Here is a 16407-nt window from a genome sequence, read left to right as displayed (position 1 = left end):
TACTTGTATGGTAGACATGAAACCCATCTGAATTAGGTGTGTCAATTGGACTGGATTTGGTCCAATTCGATCCAGTCCAATGTGGGTCCATTACAAATGGATCAGGTCCAATCCAATTCAATGAATAATTTGGTCCATTTTGAACCAGTTCAATTCAAATGTCTGGACTGTTCAATCCGTTCAAATTTGTTTTAATTTAGATTAATTCTAGTCCAAATCTAGTCCATTGACATTTATTTTCTTATCTTCTATCAATGGACCGGATATTGGCTCAATCCAACCCATTCCAATATAAATTCACTATGAATGGACCAGATCCAACCCAATCCAATTAATACTTTGGACCATTAAGTCTGAACTGGTCCAATTCAATATGTCTTGTTAGTCTATCTAATCCGTCTAAATTGATTCTGGTTTGGATGGGTCCAATCCAAAACCGATCCATTGACACCCCTAATCACCCCTAATCTGAATGATGCAATATTGTACCAGATATGTGTTGTATGATGCCATTCTAAGGGCCATAATAAAAGAAACAAGATATTGTCTCCAGTCATCCGGATTAATACTTTTTCTTTGGTTGTGTTTTATGTAGTAAAACTATTTTATTATCCCATAAGAAAACGATGAACTGAAAACCTACATCTTTGGGCCCTAAATCTATGTTGTCACTTGGAAGGTGGAATGCCATACGGTTTGAATATACAATGACAAATCTGTTCACTTTTCTGTTGGTATATTTATATTTGGATTTTGGAGTTTTCACTTCCTGACCTCTGATATATCCCAGTTTAACTCTCAATTAGATTAGTTAATGCTGATAAACTCCATTAACCTCTTTGATTGAGAACTTTAGCTATATCTAAGGGGCCATTTGATAATAGCTGAAAGTAGGTGAACTGAATGATTTCTTGCTTTGTGTTCTAGAGAATTAAGTCATTCAGTGGTTCAACCTGTGATGTCATCAACCACTTGAATCAATGGGTTATTGACCAAGTCAATAGGGTTTTGGAAGAACAACAGGTTGGAATTTGGGCTGATTTGGTATTGTGACCGGTTCATTGGCCCGACCGGCCCGGTCACCAATAGGTTGAAAACACTGTTTTAAAAACTTATCACTAATCAGCCCTGTCCATACTCTCTAAACCCCAAAAGATATACAATCTATTGTACTTTGATGGGTTGCTGATGGAGCCCATTTGAGAATGACAGCCAGGTTTCTGTTAGTATGAACCAATTCTGTTTGTGATACAGGTTTCTAGTTATGGGCTGGCGGTGTAGGGCCCACTTCAGAAAAGCAGAAGCTTCTGCGGTTCAGCCCTCCCAAACAGGCGCTGATTCTGGAAATGTCAGAGATGGCACTGATTCTGAGAATGTTAGGTATGGTATGAATGTTTAATTTGCTGCTTGAACATTTATATGTTGGCTGGAAATACTTAAATGGAAAAAGGGAGAAAAATAATAATAGAGCACGAATTCATTTGAAGCTGAGTTAAGCATAAATACTCCCTCTTGGTTGGCTTGATACGTGTTGCTACCAAATTCTATAATGGATGGGCATGAATATTTAGTTTACTTGTAATTTGCAGCAATAACCTATGTCAGAGAAATGGCATTGTTTGGATTTCGAAAATGGATACAAGATAGTCCAGAATCCTTAGTTGTTCCAGTACTCATGATTGGTGGGCCTTTCAAGGAACATGGTGTTTGTTACTGGCAGCTGCTGCTACCATGTATGTAGTAGAGAAATGGGTCATATCTTTGTATAGCCATCGTCAGACCCTTTGCACAGAGACAACCAAAAACAGCGAAAGATTATTGGGATAAATGATAGGTCTCAGTCAAAGCTAGAGAGAGATTGAGTATTCTACTTAGGGTGAGAATAGGCACAAGAGGTTTATTAACTTTCAACTACTCCATCCATGTGGTGGGGTGGTGTTTAAATATATAAATTTCTTAACTTTCTACCACTGAAATAGTCTTAAAATAAGGGATTAGCCTTCTAACTATATAGTCTATCCCTATGCCTTATCATGCTAACAACTTAACAGAAATAACAAATAACTTATTTGACTCAATCTTACTTAAGACCAACTAACAACATGCTTAAGACTAGCTAACAATCAACAACTAATTGCTTGACCAATTCTTGTGGCTTGACCGAATCCTTCTCTATTGGGTACTGCTCTACTGGGCCGTTGCATGGGCCATGCATGATGGACTGGCTTTACATGGGCCATGCATGCGCATTATCAGTCCACGTACCTTGGGTTATGCGTGGGTACCCTATTCGATCTTCTCGGCCCATCACAATCCACCTCAGAAATCTTTGATTAATATACAGCACTAAATGCAAGACACAGTAATTATTTGAAGATAATAAATAGAGAAACCATGTTTAACATACAATACATAGCTTTACTATCACTAACACAAAATTTATTAGCTTTACTTTGTTAGCAGCAAGTAAATAATTTAACTTAATAGGCTATAATTTGATGGTTTGTAGGCTAAAATTTCTTCTTGTTAAGCTGTATCGATGGTCCATGTTAACCTAAGCTAGCTCCAAGAATCTTAATAATATGTACAGGACCCTTTTAATTTCAAAATTAAAGTTGATGCTATCCACTATATATATTGTTTCCCAATTTGGCATCAGCACATGATTTGTGGGGTGGATCATGGATGGTAATTAATTAGAGGCACTGTCTGCTCCACTCCATCCCATCTCGTTCTTCAGCTCATGTAGAGAACAAACTCAGCCTTCTGCCCATGCCACAGGTAAAACTGGCTTCCTACACCAAATTTTATACACAATCTGGGCTTTTTATTGATCAGCCAATGTCTTGGTTTGGTTGAGGATATATTAATTAATTAGATACACATTCTATAGGTTAGAGATGGGCACATGGCATCATCAAGGTTTTTACAACCATTGAAGTTACATTTGTCTTTGATATGTGTGCCACTCAAACAACTATTCTACTCAAAACTGATCCAGTTAGCAATCCAAAATACTTCCAAAACTAAGAATAACGTAGATTAAGGCCTTAACTATTCTACAGTTTTTTTTTTTTTTTTAATTTATTCCGGTGAATTCATGCATCTTAGAATTGAATGGTATTTAGGAATAATAAATCTACAGACCCACCACAACTCTATAAATACCCCTACAACTCATTAGCGTTTTCATATCGATCGAGAAGATAGGATACACAGCTTTCTTGCACGCACAATACAAAAAGAGCAAATTTGTCAAAGTAGTTGACAGAAAGAAAGATGGCTAAGCTTTTCTGCAGTTTCTTCTTTGTCCTCCTCCCTTTCAGGTTTCTTAAGCTTTCCTCATTCTCATTTGTTTGTCTCTGTTTATTCATCTATATATGATCACTTGCATAATTTTCTTATTAATTGTATGAACGATAAACAATGGTTGTTGCAGTTGCATCAATGGTGCCCAGTTCGGATGCTGCCTTATGTCGAGCTGTTGGGAATGGCAATGATTGTGATCTGGCCTCATGCCGGCAGTGGTGCACCCAGGAGTACAATGGCAATGGTCTTTGCAGTGGCAGTGGATTTAATCCCTTACGCTGTGTCTGTATCTACAATTGTAATTAAAAAATTAATTAAACTAATTAATTAAACCACTTATATATAATTGAAAATTAGATGTGGGTTTTGGACCCAATCCGTCAATTCGACTCATTCACCCTCAAATTTGCATTTTCATGTGTGGGAGTGTTTGGAATTTAGAATACCCTCCCCAAACCTGCCCCATTGCCATGTCTAAAAAGTGTTGCATTTTCATCAACTAGCAAAGAAGCATGTGTTTTGCACGAGCATATATTGTTAAAAGTATTTCTAAAAGTGTTTTGCATTTTCTAATTGTTGTTGCCAGCGGTGCAATGACGTGGCATCAATGTGACATCATCTTGGGCATTGGATAATGTAGGACAATGCTGAAAATGGTTATATAGCACCAGTACCAAACAAAAATAGTGTTGTTTTCCCAGCAAACAGACTATGTGGCAGCATCGATGTCAAACACAATAAAAGGAGCCATTTTCTGAGAAAATGGTGCAATAGATCCTCATGCATAAAGCACTGTTTTCTTAAAAAACATCTCTCAAGCAACGTCATCGATGCCAAACACCTACTTAGATTGCATGAACACCCATAAACAAATGACTCTATTTGGACACCTCAATAGTAGTTTTTAACTAATATTATCTAATATATTGTCTTTCAAAATTGTACTTTAAGATGTAAAATATAATAATAATTATAATAAAAGCGAGAAACCTATATATATTATTAACTCTAAATCAGTTCGAAACTACAAGAACCTGTATATATTATTAACTTTATTGTCTTTCGGAGATTCCGCTGCAAAGTATAGCATAAGTTGATGATCGTTCAGCCATCCCGGACCAAACGAGCTAGCTGTAAATCCCATTTGCTTCTTTCTTTCTTTTACATCAAACCCAAAAGTCTAAGTTCACTCATTGTCACCATTGTCCATCATCATTCCATCTCTCTAAGGCCCCGTTCGTTTTTTGGTAAGTTACTTTCCCATGTTCTTTTATTTCTCATGTAAATAAGGCAATGGCCATTTTAGCTATAAAAATCCATTATTAAAAAGGGAATTTTTGTCCCATTCAAGTGTTGGCGACTTTCCCCTAGGTGGGAAAATTATTTACCCCCTGATCCTCACAAAAATATGAGAAAAGAACATGGGATTCTTGGTCAATGGGAACCAAAATCCCATTGACCAATTTTCCCCCCTCTCACAATCGGAAAAAAGAATGCCCCTAAATTTCACTCCGCCCCATATTTCTGCCTGGGTTGCACATCGTTTCCATGGCCGCAGCTGTTCGCACAAAAAGGAGAAGACGACAGGGTTCTACTGTGTTCTCAACAAGGAGGAGCAATTGATGGAAATTTTGAAATACCGTGGGGACAGTTTTGTCCAACAAAAAAATTACTTATTCAATAGGGTAAATTACTGTAACCTCCTCTAAAGTTTTTGACCCTTGTTGAAACCTCCACTAACTAAAGTTTGGTATTATAATCACCTCCCCTAAACTTTTTGACACAGTTGCTAATAGACCCCCTATGCTAGAATCCTCTAACAAGAGGCATAAATTTCATGCCCAAAATACCATTGTAGTTAAACTTGCACCCTACCATTGGGAGATGGATATGAAGGGAAAATTTGGACAAAACAAATATTTTGGTCAAAAGTAACTGTATGTGTATTTTGGACATTTTTCATGCCTCTTATTAGAAATTTCTAATAGAGGGATCTATTTATAACGGTGTCACAAAGTTCAGGGGAGGTGATTGTAATTATAAAACGAAAGTTTAGGGGAGGCTTGAGCAATTTACCATATTCAATAATTGCTTAACAAAAGTAGGCCTAGGGTTTCTTACTTTTTTAATCATTTATTTTCAAAATAAGTATATATTGGGGTTTTTTGTCAAATATGAATGAATACTTATTTTTCCACTTATTGTGTCATTGTGTAGTCCCATCACCTATTTTAAATACTTATATGAATAAGTGCTTAAAATGATTAATATTGTGATGGGTTCATTGGCCCGATTAGCCCGGCCACCAATAGGTTAAAAACACTGGTTTTAACAACTTATCATTGATCAACCATGTCCCTAATCTCTAGATAGGAATGGCAACGAGCAGGTTTCGGGCGGGGATCATATTCCTTGTTCCCAACCCAAATTTTGGAATAAATTCCCGTCCTAGCATTGATCCCTATCGGGGATAAAAGTTGTTTTCTATCCCCCGAACTCCGATGGGGATAGATTCCTCATGGGGACCCAAATCCCCGAAATTTTTTAGTTAATAGTATTTCTTGAAAAATAAATTTATTTAAAATAAATAAAAATTTTAAAATATAAATAATATTTTAAATATATTTAGATACATTTAAATTATATCATATATATAAAAGCATATATATTATATGAATATTATTTAATTTTTATAATTGGGGATAGGGCGGGGTGGGGACCTCATTCCCCATCCCTGATCCCAACATCAATCAGGGATCCCTATCCTCGTCCCCATCCCTATCAACGGGGACAAGGCTATCCTCATCCCTATCCCCATGGGGATCCCCACTTCTCGTGATTTTTTATAATGTCAATCATTTTGTTTTTATTTTTTATTTTATTTAAAAATTAAAAATAAAATAATTAAAATTTATGATTCTATTAAACAAGATTCAAACATATTTAACCATATTTTAAAAAATGGGATGGGTCCTGTAGGATCAACGAAATGGGAAAAATTGTCATCCGTAATCCCACCAAAACACTCTCCATCCCCAGGATGGGGAAAATTGCCATCCCTATCTCTAGACCCCAAAATATATATAGACCCTTCTACTTTGATGGATTGGTGGAGCCCATTTGAGGATGGCAATGTCATTAATTCATCATAGAAAATGCTGACAAAAACAAAAGAGAGAAAAAAATCATCATTTAAAATGAAACAATTCTGTTAGTGGTAGAGGTTCCTATCGAGTCCAGACTACTCCTCACACAGCGCACCTTAAACCAATCTCATAGCATGTCTTGGCCACACATCGGGAACATCTCCCATACTTTTATTTATCAATGTTTTTGAACCATCATTGACCTGGATGGTTGGACCGTTCGACCCGGAAACTGTCTAAGAAACCAGTTCCGTTTCACCTCTAACCCATTCTTTGGTAAAAAAACATTGACTCCGTCAGAAAACCGTTGACCCAGGAGGTCGAACCATCGACTCATTTGACCCGGACCGGTTAACAGTTTTAAAAAGTTGCAGAGAAGAAAAACACAGGATCTCAGATCTGAGATCCAGTCTGAGACACGATCTTGATTTCAGATCTAAGATCCGAGAACTTAGATCTCAGATCTCAAATCTCTGTTACTACCGCCTTGCTGTTGTCGTCGCCATTATCATCGCCGGTGAGCGTCGAACCATCCTCCTCCTCTTCCTTCTTCTTCCCTCCTTCCCTCCTTCCTTTCCTTTTTCTTCTTTTCTTTTTTTCTTCTCCTTCTTTCTTTCTTTTCTTCTTTCTTTTTTTCTTTCTCAACCAACATCAGTCTATCAGTCTTTTCTCCATTCTTCTTTCTCATATCAATATAATTATTTGCCCCAATGCAAAGTCACAAGCCGTCCGAACCATTTGACCTGGACGGTTGAATCGCTGACCTAGAAACCAGTAGGTAGAACGGTTCCATTTCCGGGTCGGTTTTTAAAACCTTGGTATTTATTATTCATGGGGAGATGTTCTCAATATAGGGTGAGATATGGCTGTAAGATCGGTGTGAGGCGCGCTATGTGAGGAGCAGATCCCAATTAATTTAGAGATCAGATCTGCTCCTCACACAGGGTGCCTCACACCTACTGTTTTCAAAACCAGACCGGACCGGGCGGTTGGACCAGAAAAATCGGGAACCGGTCACCTGACCGGTTCCGTTTTCCTCCAAAACCGCTTTTTCCCCCGTTAAAAAATCGTTGAACCGGTCGGTTAATCGTTCGAACAGTTTTGACCGTTTTCCAAATTTTTAAATTTTTAATTCTTTTCATCAGCCGTTTGAATCGGTAACCAGACCTCTGACTGGTTCAGTTGCCGGTTCATTTTTAAAAACCATGCTCACACCGACCTCACACGCACATCCTACCATGCATTGGGAATTCCTCCTGTACTTATAAGTTATAATTCATGGGAGTTGTTTCCAATGCATGCATGGTGATGTGCCTGTGAGGTGCCCATGTGTGAGGAGCAGATCCCATAGGAGACCGGATCCCGTTCCAACAGCAGATCCCTACAAACAGGCGTTGATTCTGAAAATGTTAGAGATGGCACTGATTCTGAGAATGTTAGGTATGGTATGAATGGTTAATTTACTTGAACATTGGCTAGAAGTAAAATGCATAAAGAGACAAAAAAATAATAATAAAGGAATATAAATTCATTTAAAAGTGAATTTTTATCAAGTAATTCTTGAATTTGGTAAGAATCAAGAGGCTGGTTGAGCAGATAAGCATAAATACTCCCTAAAGGATGGGCATAAATTTAGCTCATATTCATTGTTCACTTTCAATTTTCAGGGGAATGCCATTTTTTTTAATTTCCAAAATGGCCATAAGATAGTCCAAAATCCATGAAGGACAATAGCTAGCTCCTCCAGTAGGTTTGATTGGTGGACCTTGTTAGCATGGTATGGCCTTTCTCCAAGGTTTACAAGCTTCCAAGTAACATGGTTTTTACCATATGTAGCAGAGAAATGGATCACCATCCTTGGGTGTTGTTTTTTCCAGTCTGAACCGAACACAACCATCCTTTGACCTCTTACACAGACAACCACCAACAGTGAAATACTCTTTAACTACTTTCCATCCTATATTAGGTCTTGAATACCAACCAAGCTTGTATTCCAAGCAAGCAAATTCCTCACCTTCAAGTAGAGATAAGTCAAGATTTGAACTGATTGTAGGGCTCAGTTCAGTTCAGTTCATTAAACTCAATCCTTTGATATTAGGACACAATTGTATTAGAAATATACAGCACCAAATGCAAGACACAGTAATTATTTGAAGATGGTAAGTAAATTAAGAAACCATGTTTAACAATACACAGCTTTACTATCTCTAAATAGATAGTATTTATTGTACGTGTAGTTGTACTCTTGATCCAAACAAAAGCTTGTAGTCTTCAAAGTAACATGGCTGCTGTTTCTATTGTACTCAAAGCTATTCTGTTAACAATCTAAAATCCTTCCAAAACTAAGAACCTGGGTTAAGGCCTTAATTAGAATGCCGTTTATGAATAAATCTGCAGACCCACAACTCTATAAATACCGCTGCAACTCAAATTTGAGTTGCATATTCAGAAGATACATGGTTTTCTTGCACAATATAACACAGTTCCACAAATTTGCCTAAGTTGACATAAAAGATGGCTAAGCTTTTGTGCAGTTTCTTCTTTGTCCTCTTAGTCCTTTCAGGTTTCTTAAACTTTTCTCAGTTTCATTTGCTTTTCTCTGTTCATCCATCCGTTTATGGTCATTTCTATAATACATGAATACATGTTTCTGTATCAACATCAAAAACTAACTTGCTATATTATGCATAGTTGCAAGCTACATTTCTTCCACACTGTGTTGAATTAATCCATGGTCATAGAGCACCACATAACATCACATGGTGCAACCTGATTGCTATTCTTTCTTTTGTTTATCTTGATATATAAATTTGTGCCTCCATATTCCTAGAATTTATAGAGAGTGCCTTCTCTGCTATACCGTGCAATAGATACAGACTTAATTGGTCTGATTCCCCCAAACCCTTTTCTTTAATGTTCTCTAATTTGCTTATTGTATAAATGATGGTTGTTGCAGTTGCACCAATGGTGCCTAGTTCAGATGCAAAAATATGCCGAGCTGTTATGAGCGGCCAAGGTTGTGAGTTTACCTTATGCCGCCTATGGTGCACCCAGGTGTACAAAGGCAAACCTAGTTGCAGTCGTATCGATGGATTTAATCCCTATGAACTTCGCTGTGTCTGTACCTACAATTGTAATTAAGTTGAATAATCTATTCCCTTTCTGTTGCCATAAATAATTAAAGAGGAATTGCACCACTAGTTTGCTTTCCCTCTACCATCTCTTCCTCTAAATAAATGTTGATCGAATGCATGTTAAATTTGCAAATGTGTCATTGCTCTACTTGTACTAATTGAAAACAAAAAGAGTTTCTTTATTTGTTTTCTGCTTTGTATGTTGCTTAGAGCGTGAACAATTTAAGGGTGGAAATTCTGGACCAACCAAGAAGGTTAAACCACGACTCTAAGGAAGGTTACAATGTCACTCAGTTCATGGTTTGAATGGCAATTTTCACCTTACAAGGTAGGTACCTGTCCCTATATATCCACCTTAATGCATGTTTTTTTTTTTTTTTCGCTTGGAAAAACGGATTTTGAGGTAGGGACAATTTTTGAGATTTTATAATTCGTACAGTTATGATATTAGGCTAAACTCAACCCTCCTTGACTTGGATATTGTTGGAAGGTACATGAACTTCTGCATATTGATGTTTTAGTAAGGCTGAGTTTGGAAGGAGTACAAAACCTTATATTTTGTATTATTTTGTATATATTTACGTCTGTACATATTTGCATTTGTACTGCTTCCAAATTGAGCTTATTATTTTGTATATATTTACGTCTGTACATATTTGCAGTTGTACTGCTTCCAAATTGAGCTTAAGGAATGAATGCTATTATGTGTGCTTAACCCTTGCCTTGGGTTTACAAGGAAGAGGTACTGTTGTATTTGGAATTGGAATCTTCTCCTCACACCGGCCTCAGCCACATATATCCCATCATGTATTGTAAATATTTCTATAAAAATAATAAATACAAGTACAAAAGATATCCTTGATGTGCGACCAGGACATGCTGTGAAGGTTGGTGTGAGAAGTTGTGCCTTGAATTCTTTGCCTGTGACCCGTTCCAAATCAAAGACACAATTTTATAGTGACTTATCATGGGATCATTTGGTAATTAAAGAAGAACCGCATATTTCCCCGCTTATTCAGTGATCATTTGTTTCTATTACTACTACTACTTTGCAATCTTGAGTTTATCATGGGATTTCATATTGTTTATTTTAACTCAACTTATGTGGTTCTTCTTCTAGCCATTCCCATCATTACGCATAGATAGTAGTCTCATACAATTCAATCGCCAGCTGAAAAGATGTGGATATGACTTGGCTGAATGGAGGAAAACTGTAGAGCCTAGTCAGTGGCCTTGTGAAGCCTGATTGAGGCAAAAGGAAATAGATTTAAATGAGTTTCTAGATGGTTCACTTGGATGGACAACTGAATTCATGTAGTTGGAACTTGGAAGGTGGAGAGAGAATTAAAAAAAGGATCATTTACTTGGACAATTAGACATCGCCCTCCAGCCATTTTACTTATCACAATTTCTTTAGTAGTAAATGACATTTTTTTACCACAATGTCTGTCCCACCAAATTAATTAAAAGAAAATGAAAATGAAAACGTTGATTTTATCCTAAGTTTTGTCTTTAAAAGGTTGTTATAAGAGAGCATCTAGGGATAATTTCAAAATAAAAAAAAAAATCCTATGCCCATGTCCTTTCACATTTTCCACTTGTTCCAAGTGGTCACATGACCTATAGAGGGTGTGTTAAATTACTAAGTAATTTAATTAAGGTGTCGTTTGATAAATCTGAAATTTCAGATTTAAAAAGTTAAAAAGATGTTTTTTGTGTTTAAAATCTGAAAAGAAGTATAAGTGCTTTTTTACTTTTTAGAAGCTCTAAATCCATAAATTTGTTTGTGTTGGATCAACCCTTTACCATATGAAATTCACTGATTTTACTATTTTACCCCTACGACTTGCAGTGGCGAAAAGACAGGGGGAGAGAGCTAGAGAGAGAGAGAGAGCCACCACCCTTGCAAGTTGCAGCAGCGGTGGCAGGAAGACAGGAGAGAGAGAGAGAGAGTTGTAGCGGCGTTGGCGGGAAGACAAGGAGAGAGAGAGAGAACCACCCCTGCTGGGAGTTGTAGCGGCGGTGGTATGGAGACGAGAGAGAGTTGTAGCGGCGTTGGCGGGAAGCAAGGAGAGAGAGAGAGAGAGAACCACCCCTACTAGGAGTTGTAGCAGTGGTGGTATGAAGACGAGAGAGAGAGAGAGAGAGAACTGCTACTACAAGTTGTAGTAGCGTTGGTGGGAAGATAGGGGGAGAGAAAGAGAGAACCACCCTTGTCGGGAGTTGTAGCGGTGGTGGTATGAAGATGAGAGAGAGAGGGAGAGAGAGAGGGGGTCGAATGGGGTAGGGGTATTTTTGACTTTTCAAATAATATTTCAGATGCAACACCAAACAAAGGTGGCATCTAAAAAGCAACATTTTCAGATTCAAATGTATGAAAAGTGCTATCAAATACCACCTAAGTTAATTAAATGTATTAAGTTAAAAAAATTAGTAAATTTATTTAAATGGTCAATTAAGTAAAATGGTTGCAAACTATGGGAGTGTTTTGAATAATAAACAAACTATAGGGGATGTTTTAGTAATGATCTAAAACTATAAGGGTGTCTAAGTGTTATTGAATCAGCTTAAATAAGTTAAATTAAGTTAATATTAATTTATTAAGGTTAGTCATTTTTAATAAGTAGTACGATTAATTAATTATGTTATAATTACATTAATTAATCTATGTTAAATAAATTAATTACATTAAGTTATTGGGTAAATTTAATTAATTAATTGTGTTAATTAACATATTAATTTTTAAATTAATTTAATTAAGTAAAGAAAATTAATTACTTTAATTATTATTAGAGAGCAATAATTCAGATATCATTATAAAAGTACATTCTCTTCCCTATAATATATATGGTCCAAAAATCCGGATTGCACTGGTTGCACATCAGGAACATCTCCCATAATTGTATGTTGTTATTTATGGAAGATGTTCCCAAAGGAATGTGGCTGTGAGTTCAGTGTGAGGAACAAGCAAATCCCAATTCATGATTCAGGCTCATCCATTGAATCCAATCCAATCCAGATTGATTGGGCTTAACAGGTCCCACCACCATCTCTATTTCTTTTTCTTTACATGTGTATGGAATACTGAATTCCTTATTTCTAATGGGGTGGTCAAAAAAGGATGAAAAATAGTTACATTGTTTTTCTTAACGATCACGTTAGTTTTCACACTCTAAGCCCAACAACTGAAAACCATTAACCAGCATTCAATGTTGGATCTTTTGAGCAATACATAGGCAATGTAGACATCAGTTTTGTCATCAAATAACCTAGTGATAGGCACCCAAGGGTCAATTTTCAAAGCCGTTGATAGCTATGATGCAGAGCTCTGTGCAATCATCCTATAGAGTTGCAATGACAATCGGTGCGAGTTTTCTTGGATGATGAACTAATGGTAAAGAAGTTAGACTTTTTAGTAATGGACCGTACATGGATCGATCAAGTGCATTTTGGGTGGATTTTACATCTCTAAAATTAGTTTAGAGACTTAAAATTAACTAGTAAAAGTGTACGTGCGTTGCATGTGGCAATATCAAATGATGGTGATGATAATAGTTAGCAATCAAATGACCTTACTGGTTGAACCATTAACCCATTTTACCAAGAAAATGGACTATGATTAAGACATTAGTTCAATTTTTTTCTTTGTATTTTAGTCATTTCTATTTTTACTAACAATAATTCTTATTTCTCAAATATATTTTTGTTTAATATGAATAATATATATATATATAATAATAATAATAATGCATGTTTAAAATTTTCTATAAAATTTATAAAAAATTCTATATTTTTATTTTTATTATTTAATTTATGAGATAATAAAAATTACTTATTTACCAAGAAGAAATGCAACTCCAATATATTGTTTGAATATTGGTTTTTAATATTGTGGTCAAATCAATTATTTATTTATTTATATATATATCATTTATATATAACATATATTTTATTTATTATTTATTTATAAATATGTCATTTATATTGCAATTTTTGGAAACTTCGTATATGATAAAAATAGTTGAAAAAATACTTATATTTTTTGTTTTTTCTTTATTTCAACTATTATATTTTCTTTTCCTTTTAATAATTTATTATTTTTTAAAATTAAATCAGATCATATTAGATTCAAATATCCAACATCTTGATCGGATTTAGATTCGAAACAATATTTATGAGATCCGATCAGATATTTGGATAAAATCGAATTCAAATAACCCTGATTCAAATCCGACCCGATCTGTTTGGTTCCCTATCAAACCACTTGCCAATAATGACCTAGCTAATTAAATCATTGAACCATTTGGCATTGTCAGTGGAGTCATGTGTTAGACATGTATGCTCTTTATTTTTAACATAATTTTTATCCCATTTATATCTTTAATGAAACTAATTCTCATTAATCACACTTTTTTTATATGATGAATATATAATATTATATAATGTACCCAAAATTATCTACAAATTTCATTTCTAGATTTATGTTAGAAATATAAAATTTCATTCTATTAGTAATTATTATGTGTGGATTTATTAGTGGAATTTAATGATGATAAACAAAAGTACTTTTTATATTTCTAAATTTTTATTATTTATTTATGACATCATGAAATTATCCATTTAACCCAATTGGTTGAATTACTTACCCACCACCTAGATGAAAAATATGATTTTATTTCTATGTTTATTTTAAAAATATAAAATTTCATTCTATTAAAAATTATTGTGCATGAATTTATTGGTGGAATTTAATGATGATAAAAACAAGTATAAATGTTGGATTCAATGAGAGAGAATGTGATTTATTTGATGACTTAAATGTGAGGTTAATGAGAGATAATTGAATGTATTTAATGGTATTCTTTTAATTACATTTTCTACCCTTTCAATGGAGATGAACTAAATTCAAGATGAGAGGTATTTCAGTAAAGAAAAATTCCATAAGCCAATATTTCCTCATTCGTACTTTTATAAGTAATATAGATATACATATCCAGAACTAAGAACACACTAGCTCATCTTTAAGCTTATTGTGTTGGTAAGAATCAAAGGCACTCTACTATGGACATGCTACCTTGTACAACTTTATCTACAATATAATTTAATACCCTCTCTTTTGCCAAAAAAAGGGATGCCTAAGGTTTGTTTCCGCTCAAAGCTTAGGTCCTTCCTACGAATGTCACTTAGTCACCAACAAAGTCGATGCTATTATGGAATGGAGCGTTTCTGCGGCGGTAGCTGTTTGCGCAAAACGGAAAGACCATAGGGTTCTATTGTCTTCTCAACAAGGAGGGGCAATTGATGTAAATTTTGAAATGTTGTGGTGACACAATTGCAAGTAGACCCTATCTGTTAGAATCCTCTAACAAGAGGCATGGAAATATCCAAAATATCCATGTAATTACTAATGAGTCTTATTTCTATAAAAAAAAAATAATTCAAACTTTATGAAAGAAAAATAAGAGAGTTTAAAATTGCATCTTACCTTTGGGAGATGGATATGAAGGGAAAATTTTGAAAGTAAGTTAATTTAAAAAAAGAAATTGGAAAGGTTTAGGATAGAGATTGATATGAAGAGAAAATTTGGAAAACAAATATTTTGGTCAAAAGTAACTTGTGTATTTTGGACATTTTTCATGTCTCTTATTATAAGTTTCTAATAGTGGGGATCTATGGCAACTGTGTCACAAAGTTCAGGGGGGAGTGGTTGCAATTATTAAACTTTAGGGAAGTTTCAGCAGCAATCAGAAACTTTAGGAGAGTTTTGAGCAATTTACCTTATTCAATAAGCACTTAAAATAAGTAGGCCTAGGGTTACTTATTTTTTAATCACTTATTTTCAAAATAAGTACATATTAAGGCTTTTTTGTCAAATATGAATGAGTACTTATTTTCCACTTATTGTATCATTGTGTAGTCCTATCACCTATTTTAAATACTTATATGAATAAGTGCTTAAATCAATTGATATTGATGGGGTTCATTGGCGAGTTCAAATCTGCCCCACCCCCACACAGAGCGTGCCCCAAAAACGGCCCATAACACATCCCGCGTGTATTAGGAACATCTCCCAATAACAAATTCCGGAGATGTTGTCAATGCCTGCTGAGATGTGCATGTGGGGTGTTTTTGAGGCGCATTCTGTAGGGGTAGATGTGAACTTTTCATTGGCCCGACCAGCTGGGCCACCAATAGGTTAAAAACACTGATTTTAACAATTTATCACTGATCATCAGCCATGTCTCTACTCTCCAGACCCCAAAAGTTATATAGACCCTTCCACTTTGATGGATTGGTGATGGAGTCCATTAATTTGAGGATGACAACCAGGTTTCTGCTTGCAAGCACAAAGTCATTAATTCATCATAGAAAATGCTAAAAAAAAATCATCATATAGAAAGAACCAATTCTGCTGCGCTTCATCCTTCCAAACAGGCGCTGATTCTGAAAATGTTTGAGATGGCACTGATTCTGAGAATGCTAGGTATGATATGAATGGTTAATTTGTTTGAACATATGTTGGCTGGAAATACTTTATATGAAAAAACATAAAAATTAGGTCATATTCATTGTTGACTTGCAATTTTCAGAAATAAACTATGCCAGAGGAATGCCATTGTTTTAATTTCCAAAATGGCTATAAGATAGTCCAAAATGCATGAAGGACAATAGCTAGCTCCTCCAGTAGGTTTGATAGGTGGGCCTTTGTTAACATGCTATGGCCTTTCTCTAAGGTTTACAAGCTTCCAAGTAACATGGTTTTTACCATATGTAGCAGAGAAATGGGTCACCATCCTTGTGTAGCTGTTTTTTCAGGC

General features: G+C 35.4%; 1 long non-coding RNA gene across 1 annotated transcript; it reads left to right on the top strand.

Moving 5' to 3' along the window:
- The first annotated feature begins 3216 nt into the window (after positions 1-3216).
- LOC148801010 (uncharacterized) lies at positions 3217-11069 on the top strand. The gene is made up of 2 exons (XR_016084547.1): positions 3217-9018; positions 9800-11069. It is a non-coding gene; the product is annotated as an uncharacterized LOC148801010 (long non-coding RNA).
- Positions 11070-16407: the final 5338 nt, after the last annotated feature.

This window comes from Nelumbo nucifera, chromosome 3, assembly GCF_055504915.1.
Source record: "Nelumbo nucifera cultivar China Antique chromosome 3, China Antique-T2T, whole genome shotgun sequence".
Taxonomy (NCBI): Eukaryota; Viridiplantae; Streptophyta; class Magnoliopsida; order Proteales; family Nelumbonaceae; genus Nelumbo; species Nelumbo nucifera.
Note: the sequence above shows the minus strand (reverse complement) of the source record. Positions and strands in the feature narration are given on the sequence as shown.